This window comes from Dromaius novaehollandiae, chromosome 5 (assembly GCF_036370855.1).
Source record: "Dromaius novaehollandiae isolate bDroNov1 chromosome 5, bDroNov1.hap1, whole genome shotgun sequence".
In the NCBI taxonomy this organism is placed as follows: domain Eukaryota; kingdom Metazoa; phylum Chordata; class Aves; order Casuariiformes; family Dromaiidae; genus Dromaius; species Dromaius novaehollandiae.
In genome coordinates, this window is record NC_088102.1 from 7,369,174 (window position 1) to 7,383,337 (window position 14,164).

Sequence of the window (14,164 nt, forward strand, 5' to 3'; positions counted from 1 at the left end):
CCGCTCCCCGCCTCCTGCCGCTGAGGCGGCGCCGGGAGCCCCGCGGCCGCCGGGCCGGGGGGGGGGTCGGGGGCTCGTCCGCGGCCTGCCCGCTCCACGGACGACCACAGCATTGGTGGATCCACTCCGAAACCGCCACAAAATTTGCACTGCGACTTTCTGAGGCAAAATAGTGTTTTTCTGAGGCAAAACGCAGTAGCGGCCTGCCTTAAAACCCCGCTCCTGAAACTGCGTTGTTTGTAGCGGAGATTTACAGGCGCCCGGATACCTGCGCAGTGGGCGAGGAGCAGAAAGGTGCCGACAGTGAAAACCGGCCTTTCCAACTGTGCCCTGTCAGAGCCTGACCCAAATAACACGGGAAAAGCGGCAGAAAAGTAAAATGCACAACCAAGGCACTTTATTTCTGTAAACAGCACCTCTGCCCAGCTGTTTCCAAACCAGTCATTACTGACTAATTGCTTGTGGTGTTTCAGAACGGAAACAGCCCTTCGGAGGGACCTGAAGGCAGATTATCACGTTTTGCACAGTTGCATGTCATGCTCACAGCTGTTCATTGAACTGTTCTGTCTTCTCATATTTTACAGCTTGAAGAACTATTTTGTGTAAGTACAAGGTATAGCGCAATGGAACCGTAATGCCACCCTCAACATAAATAATATAAATAAACAGCAAGTTATTTATTTTGCTTGCTTTTCATTGGGAAATTAGGAAATGATGAACAAATTTTCTCTTGGCAAAATTCAGTTGTCTGTTCCTGCCAGAACTTTATAATAATTGGGAATATCTTTTGGGGTTTGTTTCCTCCTTACGCTAAGTGCAGGTGCTGCACACCCTATCACGAAGCCTTGCATTACAACACACCAGAATAAGAAGTATAAAACTGGAGTAGGACACACACTGCACCTACGCCGTATTTCCAGGGGGGATTTTCCCCAGCTATCCCTGAAGAGAGAGGTATGCAGCAGCTCGGGCGCAGCACAGAAAGGAGAAGGTCGCAAGGTCCTGGCATCCTGTGACTGGTGAGTGGTGAGACCTGATCATGTAACTGTGCGCTTCAATCCTTTTCACCACAAAACTGAATAAAATAGATTTTTCCTGCTAAAAAACAAACTCACTAAACATTTTAGAGAGCTCTTGTGCATTTGTGTATGTGCACAGTTGCCATCAGTAGGGATTTTGCCGCCTATCCCCAACGTTACAGGCATGAAGTGACTTTGACTGAGAATGAAAAGGAGTGCACTGGAGAAAGCTACAAAGTCCTTTACAAAGCAATGGCCATTTTTGCTGTTTTCCAACATAAAAAGCAAGTACGTTCATCTTGTTAGTATTGTCGTAATGATAGCTAATTGTACTTAAGAAAACTATCTTCATTATACACATCCAAGTGTTTCTTTTGAGATCCCCATCAGGTAGACAGCATTAGAGCGACCACAGGCTGAAGCGTTTACATATGGTTGCTGTAACCATCTGAATCGTGCTAGGGATTGTCGTCTTCTCAACCCTAAAGCAACTGGAAAAAGATTGATGGGAGTAAAAGGTTGTCAGCTTCTGGTCTCATCTTGGTGGTCAGCAGTGCTCTGGCTTTGCTTGCTGGAAGTACAGTTTCGAGCATTGACAATGACACACACTCTTTTTCTTGCCTCAGAGCCGGCACCTACTTAGAGAAGAGCTATGTGACAAAATACCAAAGCAAACTGAAACATCTTTTAAAGGATCACGTCATAACAAAGCCTTTGGATTTGACCAACATCTATATTCCCAAGCAAAACCAAAAAATATTTCTCTTTGTAATGCCTGAGCTTACTTTCCATATGAGAAACTAATTTCACTCTCTGAACAGGCCATTATTACTAAATTTTCACTTTCTGAACAAGTATCACTACTAACAGTTTGCAAAAATGTGGTTGAGGATTAAAGACTCAATCAACCTAAGTCAGCCTGAACATCAACAGAGCAAATGACAGTTCTGTTGCACTTTGTGCAGTGATTTATGCAGAGAGCACTTTGGAGTTCAGTAAACAGAGTCTCATATCTATACAAAGTGCATAACTGTGGTAGTGAAGTGCCAGAGCCAATGGGAAGCTGAAGTACAAAGCTCTGAAAATAAAATGAGGAACGGTAACTAAAATGAGAGGTCACAGTCTTGCTCCACATCTTGCTGTGAACCCTGGTGAGGTTCCTTTGTTGACTCTGTGGCAGCAGATAACAGATCAATTAAACTCAGAACATAACAAGATAACACGCTTATTCTTACAGTTACACAAATTATATTGACACACTTAAAAGAATGTAAATAAAAGCAAGATAAGGTACCTTCTGTCCCCAAAGAAATGAAGCAGAATTAAATATTTGATTAGAGCGCTGTTCCTGTATATTTATTTTTATTCTGCCATTCTGCAGTATTAAGACCTTGTGCACAAGTTCAATGATATAAACTCTCAAGTGCTCTCTATTAATGAATAATGAATGTGTATTATTATTAATGCTGCTAAATGCAGAAGGAAAATGTGACAGCAGAGTGAAAAAGTGGAACTCCAGTAGTTCTCTTCAGCTTTCTGATTCCAATTAGATTTGTTTTGGAATGGCTTTTTGTTAGTGTCTAAGCAGCTTTTTCTGTGTGACAGTGTTTACAGTAGAAATGTCAGGAACAAAATAAGTAAGAGGAAAAATCAGAATGATATATTATATTCAACAATGAAAAAGATGAAATAGAAGTATATCTAATGGTTTATCTGCCCACAAAACTAAAACTTTTAAGGCATGTGAATAGTTTTATTTTTGCATTGTTGTTGTATTCTGCAATAACTATATTGTAACCCAAAATCAGAGGCAGGTGGAATGAACAAGAATTTCAAGAACAGCATCAGAATTCATCTACTTTTAGAGCAGGTTTATGCAATGCATAGACCTATCCCATATAAACTCATAAACATGTGCAGATCATATACAGCAGAATATATCTGACATATATATGAATTTCTTACATAGTCCTAAGACAACACAGCAGAGTACACTGGCAGTGCTTCTTTCTGTCTACTGGGGAGGGTGACAACTCCGTGTCCTCCTCTTCCTGCCCTACATCCTCTCATTTTGCACCTCTGTACCTCTTCTCACACTGACTTCATCATCTTGGTTTTGCTCCACGATACTGTTATTGAAATGATTTCTTCATCTAGTAGGTTCTGGCATCCTTATGGTACTTCTCGTATCTGTTTCTGTTAGGAGCCTGTTACGAGTTTACAGCTTGCTTCTTTATTCAAACTTCATTCTTTGTCCCTTTGCCCCACTTCTCAGTCCTGCATGGTACTTTTCTTACACGGTGCGGCATTTCCACACAAGGAATTGTTGGAACACACGGCCATATGACATGCGTAACTAGGCAGTTATTAAGCCTTGTAATCGGACAAGATGACCATCTGTTTTTCTTCAGGGTTCCCACTGATTTCAGCTGAAGTAAGACGGATGTAGTCTCTTCGGTGATGGAGGTAAGGCATCTTGAGAAACACAGAAAATGTACACATCTCAGCTGCACATAAGAAATAAATAACTATACATACCTGTCTCATAGAAATCATCCTGTGATAGCTAAAGAATACCAGTGTGCATACTGCAAACATCACACCACATTATAGGAAGGTATGGATGGATATTATTTACACCCTAATTTAGCAAGGCAATTAAGCATCTGTTTCAACCCATCCTTACGCAGCAAAACACTTGAGTATGTTTTTAACAATATGCATGTACTCACATCTCATTGGTTACAATAGGACCTATTCTGTAAAGTACTTGCTTAATATTTTTTTCTGAAGATAGGCCTGTAATAGTAATTTGATTAAACTGTTAATTTTAAGAATTAGTTTTGCAGCAGTAAGTTATACATACATATTCCTTAGGTTCACATGATTTGCCGAAGTTTTACAGTTGCAACAAGAAAGGGATAGAAGTTGGTTATACTTCTGAAACAAATAATTTTGGCATACTACAAAAGTATTAATAACAGTGTGATATTTTATAAATTCTTTGTAGAGCCACTGTAAAGAAAGAAAACTTTCAGAATTTTCTAATTGTTTTATGATATATCATTTGAATATCTCAATATTGGCTGCCATCATGACAGAGCAAGACCATGCAAAATGATTTCCATTGAGTAATGCTTGCCTTATTAAACAAAAAGCCAGAATTTTTATACACCCTGCCTAGACTTGGGTCCTTCAATCCATGATGTAATTACCTAAATAAAAGTGGTCTCAAATCCTGATGACCTAAGCATCTACATTGTGTTCTGTTCAAATACCTTTAGCAAATCCTTTACCAGTTTAACTGTGTTTCTCTCTGTTCCATTAGAGCTAGATCACAGTTCACATTTGTAGACTTGGAAATGGAAAAACTAAGGCAGAGCTAGTCACCAACAGATACTGGTTGCATGCAGTATACTGTAACACATAAATGTGGTTTGGATGCTTTAAGCATAAGGTATGGCCAGCAATAGCAAGAGATACAGAAGATATGCAGGACTTCTGGGTTAGTGTCCTCAAGCCTCCTGCACTGTACACCTCCTGTCTGATGGCTGCGTACATCCTTAGTTGTCTCAGGCTTTGCCAATTTTTTCCAAGCTTTCTCTGATTCGTTTCTAAGTTATACAACCACGTTTACATACTTTTTTTCTTTTCGCTGAGCCTGAATCAACCAGATTCTAGCAGGTCTGACTACCCACCATTATAAAGGGAACTGTAGTATAAAATAAGCAAACTTTTCATGGATTTGTGGGTAAAGAGCTTCTTCTCTGAACGTTCACAAGGGGGCCTCAGGTGACTTGATGCCAGCCTTGGGAATAATACTGTGAAAGCACGGGTGTGAATATTTTCCACAGGACTGTGACGCAATTCCTTTGATCCACATCATAGTAAATAAAACTCCAGGGCAATTAGCTGAGATTATTTCAATGTCTGTGTAAAACATAAATTTGAAAAATGCTCTTCCTTCACTAAATTATTTATGTAGATACAGGAACATTAAAATGAATAGCTGGTAGGTACAGCAGCTCTGTATTCCCTTTTCCTGTATTTCCTCTTCCATTGTGAGCGTAGCAGAACAGCTTCTAAGGAGAAAAGCTCCTTGCTTAGATTAGGAAAACAAAATTTTAGAGTGAATCTATCATAAAATGAGTGCAAATGAAGTAAGGCCGATTTTGACTCTGCTGTTAGCTTCAGAATGTGACCTATGCCATATGATTTGGTGTTGCTAGAAGAGGAGACAAACAAACACACACGGACAAAGGCAGCCTCATGTAAACGTAACTGAGTGCCAAAAATATGTCTTACATAAACCTCTCTGGTTGGACAGTGGATATTTACTTTCTGTAGTTTTTATTTTATATCTGTTTCAACTGCAAATTATTATTTAAGAAAATGTTCTCTCTTCCATAATAAAATTTATTGGAAAATGAAAATTTTACCCTAGGTAATAGACATCCATTTGAAACCTCTTCAATGCAGAGGAATAATTTTGTTTAGACATGGATTTAAGGTGCACTTCTGTTCTCACTACATCAGTGAATGTTTTCCTACTATTTTAAAGAGCAGGAGCTTTCTGCTTTCTGCATCAGAATTAGCTTCTTGTTAGATTCTCTGAGTTTTTATACACTTAAGCCTCTGCATTCCTGCTGCCCTAATCTCTTCTCATTTCCGCTTTCAGCATGTTGTTCAGTCTTCATGGTTTTTTACAGTTAGCGCCTTCTCCCTGCCGCCTTACTTAGGCCATTTAGAGGGAGGCTTGAAGGAAGTGTGTCCATTTTTCTTCACTCAGATCTCTCCTTAATTTCACTTTCTCCTTGCATCCATTTCATTTCAGTCTATTTCATTAAGTTTTTGTGTGAGAGCTCACATCAGTTTAAAACTCTGTCAGTTTGTAAATGCAAGGCAGTTCTCAACAGGGTAAGTTGAACTACTGTGTCTTCTGTCTATTTGGACAACAGTAAGTGAAACTGTTGATACTGCCTTCCTGGCCACTGCATTACAGTTTCATATAACCTGTTTCTGAGCAATAAAAGGTAAATAAAAGAAATCACTTTTACTCCAAACTAAGATACATCTATACTAGTAAGCCAAGAAGGGCCAAGGCATGGACTCCTGTGCTGGCACATGGAAGCCCATACTTTTAAACTGTTATCATGGTTCGCAGTGTGGTTTTGGTGCATGCCAGCGCACACTCTCCCAAACAGCGCTGGCTATGGCTGAGAGGCTCTGGCTACAGACACGAGCCAGGACAGGCCAGTTGGCCTCAATGCCAGAGAAAGTCCACAGACTGTTTTGTTTACTAGTAGAGGCATAGCTAGGATGGCTTAAAAAAGCAAACAAAACCTCTGACAACAGAGCATCACAGAAAAGTACAAAATAGTACTATAAAAATACACAATGGCAAGACAGTTGTTAGCCAGCCAGGACAAATATAGGAAGCATCTACAAACACAAAGGGGGATGACTCTCGGCTGTTGGTCACAGACTTTCGTGGCCTCTCTTGGGATGGATTTTCTCCAGATAAAAAGCTAGAGCACTTTTCTGCTCTCTGCCCAGTGTGATGTAGGTGTTCCAGGCCGTAAAACTGTGCAGTAGTCCCAGCCACCTGCAGCTCCACTTGACCCTCCTCTTCTTCCAAAAGAATGACTTTCCATGACTTTCCATGACATTCAATTATATTATAAGCAGCTTGGCTTTGCAAAGTGCTTGCAATGCTTTTAGTGTCACCTACACTAACTACTTCTGTTTAAAAGCAGCATGTTACTTTTTAAAGGACAGTATTTCATTCCATCCAGAAAGCTCCTGCACATTAGGTCTCCCTCAAAGCCGTGACTGGATATTTAAGTGGGACTTAAGTGTTCCGCATGTTTTATGCAGGTCCTTTCCATAAGGGCAAATTTTATTCAAAAGTCAAGTTTTAAATCAACAGTGACTGCCTGAGCTCTGCTCATTTCTTCAGACCACACTACTTTGACTTCTCTTTCTGTTTATTGGCATTAAAAGCACTTTTACCCAGAGCAATATAAAAAGAGAAATCCACAAAAACTCCAACCTTTTATTGCAAGGGATGGGCAACTTATATGAAGATAAGGTTTGTTTACTATGGTTGGACAGTGACAGAACCCAGAGTCTCTAAGTCATATTATCCATTTCATTTTATAACATACCGTCTTTGGTTTACATTAAGGGTATGACTAAACCATCTGTGTTTATATAAATACCAAAAATAAAGAAAATGCCAGGTCTGTTGAAGAAAATTACATCTGATAGTGCAGTTTTGCTTGTGTGACAGTACTGCTATGCAATTCTTCACTATTATTCAAATGAAATATTAGGAGTCAAGATACAAATATATGAAGGACTTTTCCTCAGAGAACTAGCTATAGGTAAGGGCTAGAACATATCTGAAAATACCATGTCATACGAATATATCATATGTGAGAAAGAGAAAGCATATAATTCATCTTTCTCTTCAAAAAGGCTTTCATGTTTTATAGATATGGAATAAATCTCTTGTGATGGTGAAGAAGAAATTATCATTGCTCTTTACATTCTGATTCTTAGATCCCTGTTCTGCATGTAGCACCCTAGCCTGGATTTCAAAGTCACCCAGGTCAATGGAAAAATTTGTAAAATGTATAACAATATCCATTCAATTTAAATCTATTGTAATAAATCTAAAAGATTTGTGTCTGTGTGGGCTCTCTCGTGGCACTAGTACTGAAAAGACAACTCATGCAAGGAAGCAGTGAAAACCTCCTCTGTGGCAACATTTAATATTAAGTGAAGAATGGGTGTAGGAAAAGAAGGTAGTATCCAAAACGGCTGATGCAGAGAAGGTTAGTCTCCCTGAGTGGCCCAAGGTAGTCAAGAGAAACAACTCCATTGTGGGGATGAGCAGGGAACATAAATTAGGATCCTGCTCTGAATCCTGCATGGATTCTTCATTATTAGTAATACTCTTCTGACAGCTTCTTAATAGTGCATCTTTCCTAGTCAGTTAGTTTCCCTTCATTTTCATTAATGCATTCCTCTTTGGTTTTGATAGAGCACTAAATGAATGTAACCTTCCTGTTTACTTCCTTTTTGCACTCTTATTATCAACAATTCCAATACAAATCTGGGAACGGGGCTTGTTCACTAACTCAGGCACCCTCTGCTGGTCTTCCCACAGCAAAACACAAAATATCAGGCAATCTTCATACACAACAATGGTTTTTAAGAGAAAAATCGAGATTTTTCTGGTCATAAGTATTTTACTTCCACAATATAAATTATGAGGAAGATCAGCTTTAGGGCTGTAAACTGATCGTGTGAAGTGTTTTTCAATTAATTCAAGAAAATAATTGCATAATCAAGCATGTGAACCTGTGGAATTTCTCAGGCAAAAAGTCAAAAAGTGAACATGGCCTAAAAAGCTGATCACAGTCTGAACTGGTTCTTAACAGAACCCTGTGACTGGCATTTTAATGAAGATATTATGTAAGAAGCTCTAGAAGCATATACTACTGTGGACTTCTTTTCTCTGTGTATCTCAGTTAGCAAAAGCAACGTGCCATCGATAGTAGTCCTGCTAGATAGATAGTATGTATTTTAAGAAGATAAAGAAGTAAGGAAATACAGTGGCTAAATACTAGCTTCCATTCCAGCAACACAACAAAACAGAGAGCTGATCTCATTATTCATCCGAGAAAATCCCTGGATGTCAGAGAGGTAAATCAGAGCAGAGTGCTTCCTTAAGCAACTGAAGGACACAACACGCTGGTGATGGGAGACAGTAAGTTTGGTGCACATGGTACTCCAGCAGTCCCGTTTTGGTAACTGAAAACAGCATGCAAGTCTGAGACTGCTTTAACAAGTACCACCATCTAAAAAAAAAAGTCTCCAAGGGGAGACTTTATTGCTGTCTTCAACTACCTAATGAGAGGATATAGAGCAGACAGAGCCAGACTCCCCTCGGAGGTGCACAGTGGTAAGACAAGAGACAACATACACAGTTGCAACACAGGAAATTCTGATTAGCAAATTCTGAATGGAAAAAAAAAGAATTCATGCTGAGCGTGCTCAAACACTGGTGCAGGTGCCCAGAGAGGTTGTGGAACCTCCATCCTTGGAGTGATTCAAAACTCGAGTGGACAAAGACCTAAGCTACCCCATCTAGCTGGAGCTGCTTTGAGCAGGGGATTGCACTAGATGACCTCCAGAGGTCCCTTCCAACCAAAATTATTCTATGATTTTATGATAAATGACTGCCGTACCATTAATGCAGTTTAAACTGATGAAAGTCATCTTAACAGTAATAATGCTTTGCCCAAGCAAGTTTAAGAAATGTAGACTCATGGAAGTCAACGGGACTGTTTAGTTTAACTTGAAAAGGCAACAGATCAACTCCTTTAGGATTCACTTTCAGAAAGGATCCTGAAATTTTATTTCTGTAGAGAATGTTATAAATTGCACCAGGTTCTTTTTTTAACTGTGGGTTTCTCAGTAGGTTACTTCTGCAGCTAGACAAGATGGAAGCATTTCACAACCATTATCTTTAAATATTCACAAATTCAACATAGAGAATTAGCAGCAGAATGAAGTGTTTGCTCAGTGCTCTGGAGGTATGTTACTTTGCTCTTCAATTTGCACTTGCAGGAAAATTCCTATTTGCTAGTGTTACTGGTAATGAGCTTTTCATCTAACTTGGGTTCAGTTCAGGTCAACCCCTACTTTAATGTTGAGACACTGTCTATATTAATTGAAATTTATGTCATAGAATGGCAGTCTTTTGACCTCTGTAGAGTGAGCTAATGATTCCAATCCAGTTTTCAGCAGACTGCTGTGAACAAAGCTTTGCCTTTTTACTTCATTTATCTCATCTTTGTAAGACCAGCTTTTTTCCTCTTTTTTATCTTATCTTTTACAAAGGATTATATTATTTATTTTGAACACAAAGCAGAGTAAAACAATACAAGGGAGCAATTAGAGTATGACATTCTAAATGTCAGGTACTAGCCAATTATTTTGAATACTCCTATAAAGGTAAAATAATACCGAAAATAAATATGTGCTTATAAAAATATAATGTATGTATAATCAAAATATATATATATTATTTAATAAATAGATGGGTGATATACTACAATGAATGAAAGCAAGCAAGAAAGCAAGCATATTTCAAATCCTTAAAAGAAATCACAGTCCCAAATCTCTCAGGGTGTAGCCGGACTACTGATCCCTTGGACTAACTGAAATTTCCTGAGAAGGAAGAACAACTTTCTGTTTCACGTGGAGACTCAGATTATTTCCAAATAGTGTCCCTATTTTGAGTAATAATATGATATGAAGCTGCAGCACATTACTTGCAGTAGACATATTAAGTGTTTTACAAAAGCACATATGCTAGTATGTCCTGGAAGATGAGATTTTCCTTCTCTGATAGGTTCCTCCTTCTGATACTCTGAGCTTGAACTGCACAACAAGCAGTTTCTTTTAATAATAGTCCGTATTGCTTTGTTAATATTTTTTGCTCCATCCCAAAAGAAACATGACACTGTTGGGGGGGGGGGGGGGGCCAGGAAGGGAATTGTCATAAAAATGCTAAAAATCCAAATTACTGGAAGTTGTTTCACTTCTATAAGAAAAAAACTGCATATAGATTTGATCTCATAACCATTTTTATTTATCGTGTCCCTTATGCCAGAAAACATGAGCAATGTCTTTATTTCTTACGTCATTCATACCACATCAACACTTAAACTTCAGTAATGTTGTCACTTAAAAAGGACATTAGTGGCAAAATCCAGTTCCAGAATAGGAGTATCCTTTAAATCCTGGACTATTCAAAATCCTTCTGATTTAAAATTTCTCAAAACCTTGAGATATTTAAACTGTGACATTTTGGTTTTAGATTATCTCCAGTTTATTTTAACTATCTAATTGACAACAAAAATGATTGCCTTAGCTGTGTCCCAGCTAACAGGCTTGTTAAGAGACAGCTGTTTGAACAATTTATGAGAATGAATGCATCAAAAAGTAAGCTGTGTTTGGCTGTACAAAGAAGTCAACTAGATCCAGCTATTCAAAGAAGAAAAGGAATAGTAACACAAGAAATGGAGTTTAACAAATATAAATCTTATCCTTTCATCAAAACTAATCTCCTTCATATCTGAAAATTCCAGTTTTATCAATTTTCAGAATCTCTTGCTTAAGTCTAAGAGCATCATAAGACTCTTGATGACTCAGTATGAAGTATTCTTATGCATCAATAGTCTGACATGTAATTTTAGCTGTGATTGCTAAGTTAATTTTTAGGCTAAACAAATGACAATTGTAGGCAGGCCTATTAAAATTGGCTGGGACAACAGCCGTTTTTACAACATGCTAATGACTAAGGGTTTGATCCTGCAACACTGAGGTCAATGGAAGCTTTGTCACTGACTTCAGTGAGGATAGAGGCCTTCATGCACGGACTACTAATAGCAAACAGCAAATGAAAACAGCAATTTACATATACACCCACATTTTTAGAACAGAAGAACTATCCCATGAAATAAAGTCTAAAGCTTAGTTGATAAAATATTCTGGTTGTTCTGTGCTTCACTGCCTGTCTTACAGCAAAAAAGATTTTTTGGAGAAAAATGAAACTTTCAGCAATTGAATACACAAGATTTTGTAAAGATTCACCATTGACAGATGAAGATTCAAGAAAATGCATCCCCTTCAAACTGGAAAGGATCGTAGAAAGATATCTGTGCTTGAGTCCTGCCATGCATGAATTCAACCCAGCCTTTAGAGTACTTCAGATCAATCTAAGTACGTCACTATAAGCTGTTTTCCAGTTTCTGTGTTGAAGGGTGACGCAGATGATCCCAGTGGGACCATTTACATCATACCATCATGTATCTATCTGGTTGATAGCACAGGGGCCAACATGAAGCAGTATGCCACACCAGCACTACGTCTATTTTGTTCCTTTTTATATAACAGGTTCAGGACAAACAGGTTTTCTAGCAGACTTTCCCATTTCAATCATTGAGGCAGCTCAGATTGTAAAGAGAGAAAAAAAATGAGAACGGTATTTAAAAGATTAGTATCATTAATGCTTGTAGACTATATTGACATTCTTTTCCAATTCCTCTGTTTCAGGTGAAATGCAAATATTGCTGGCCATCAGTCTCCACTGTCATTTTGCTACAGATAGAAGGAACCATGTGAAACAAAGGTGATGTGCATATGAGCTGTGAGAACCTTCTTGACAAACTGCATTTATCCTCCTGAGCTGCCTGAATTTGTCATTTATTTATGACCTTTGTGTCTTGGCTTCAGTTTTGGAAGTTTGGAGAAACTGGGAGGTGTCATAATTTTCCCATATTTCACATACAAAGTTGCTCTATCACAAATAACTTTCTTGTTGTCAACAGAATACAAGTGTTGCTTGTATTGCAAGTGGAACTTGCTCCCCAGTTAAATTACTTGTTTCTTCAACTAAAACTGGCCTTTACGTGACATAACAAAAAACACATTAATTAAGAAGCACAGAAAGTGTATGGCACATTGAAAACCTGTAAGAGCGAAGGACAGAGATTCAGAATCACACCTATCAGTCTGGCATCTCCAGAAAGATTTCTTTTAAGAAAAAGAAAATTGAGGGAGTGTTACTGGACTTCTGAATCTGATATCCTTACTCAGCTGCCAAAATAGTGTCTAATAGCAGTATTCAATTTGGAAAATATTATAGAGAATAACCAAACAACAATATTGAAGAGCAAGTCTTCATTATTATGAAGGTTTTCTTGGCTTTTTGTAGCCAAGCTTCCCTTGGGAAAACTGACCACATTCCATCTCTGTGCAATGCTCAGGGTTAGCACAGGTCCAACATGACTTGTTAGCCTATGTTTGCTTTTTTGGGTGGAGGCCACTGATAATAGTAAAAATGGAACAGGAAAAGATTTTCAAAATATCCTATCATGACTACATTGATTTTTATTTGTACTTGGTCAGTGTAAATATGACACAGAATGATTACTGACAAATGAGAAACCTACAGATAAAATATGGGGAATTGGAGACAAAAGGAGAGACAAAAATAGTAACAATATTCTGAAATAAAGCCTTATATTAATATAAATTTTCAAAATAAAAGGATTTTTGTTCTCTTTATATTTGGGTCTTTAATGTGCTTTGATTTTGTTGATTTTCCTGAACTGCAGCTTACATCCATCAGCAAATTCTGCCAGAAAAATAAAACTCACCACTGAGAATTTTTTTATTTTTCCTACAGCTATAATAATAAAACCACATCGTGAATGCCCTAATGATTTTGTACATAATTCTATAGATTTAGAATTACTTGTATTTGCTTTAAAAACATGTCCTTACTGTTTGCAGGTTGTTTTAAAAAAAATATGAGGAAAGCACAAATCTTGTCTCAGAGGGGCCGAAGTGTAGGAGTCTGCATAGCCTTTGTAAAGACTCTAGCAGAAAGCCAAACTCCATCAGAACTGGTGCATTTCAAGACTGCAGGACCTTTATATATCATATTCTTCAAAAGCCTGAAGTCTTTGTGAAATCTTTCACGTAAATTCAGTTTGGATCCAGGATACACCCCAGGTGAGTGCTTTTGATGATCGTGTGACTATTAATCATAGCTACAGTACTGGCATTTTATAGAGTTCCCAGTGGCACAGCTGTCTGAGCAAATACCTGCAGATGCCATCACACCAGGGTGTTGCAGCAATAGTACCGAGATGACTGAAAGTCTGCAACGGTCATCCAGCTGGCTTTTATGTTCCAAAAATAGGTACAGCCCACTGGAGAAGAGGTGGTACAGGGCATGGGTAGTTCACAAGCCAAGCATAAAGTTCTGGCAAGTTCAAATTCATGATATTACAGGCCACATATATAATTAATATGAAGCTTTACATTAGATGCCCTCTATGCACCACAGATAGGATTCATTTTATTTAATTTTAGCCATCTAAAAATTAAGTGTCTAGTCTAAGTTGGCATTCAGCTTCTTCTATAGCCAGAGAAACTCCAGGAGACAAAACATCATCTCCAGAAGGCAACTCACCCAACCTGCTTTAGATACCAATTACCATATGAGTAATGATTATGTGAAGGTGCCTGTCTCTCTCCTCTGGTTCAAGAGAGCATGG

The 14,164-nt window shown here is 38.3% G+C and overlaps 2 long non-coding RNA genes across 3 annotated transcripts; both read left to right on the forward strand.

Moving 5' to 3' along the window:
• Positions 1 to 24: 24 nt before the first annotated feature.
• Positions 25 to 9,593, forward strand: LOC135328436 (uncharacterized). Of its 2 annotated transcripts, XR_010389284.1 has the most exons (4): positions 25 to 602; positions 821 to 1,019; positions 3,431 to 3,485; positions 9,508 to 9,593. It is a non-coding gene; the product is annotated as an uncharacterized LOC135328436 (long non-coding RNA). The 2 variants fall into 2 exon arrangements; XR_010389283.1 differs by having other exon boundaries at positions 25 to 1,019.
• A 2,032-nt stretch (positions 9,594 to 11,625) lies between these two features.
• On the forward strand, positions 11,626 to 13,613 carry LOC135328637 (uncharacterized). The gene is made up of 3 exons (XR_010389593.1): positions 11,626 to 11,819; positions 12,153 to 12,228; positions 13,395 to 13,613. It is a non-coding gene; the product is annotated as an uncharacterized LOC135328637 (long non-coding RNA).
• The last annotated feature ends 551 nt before the right edge of the window (positions 13,614 to 14,164 follow it).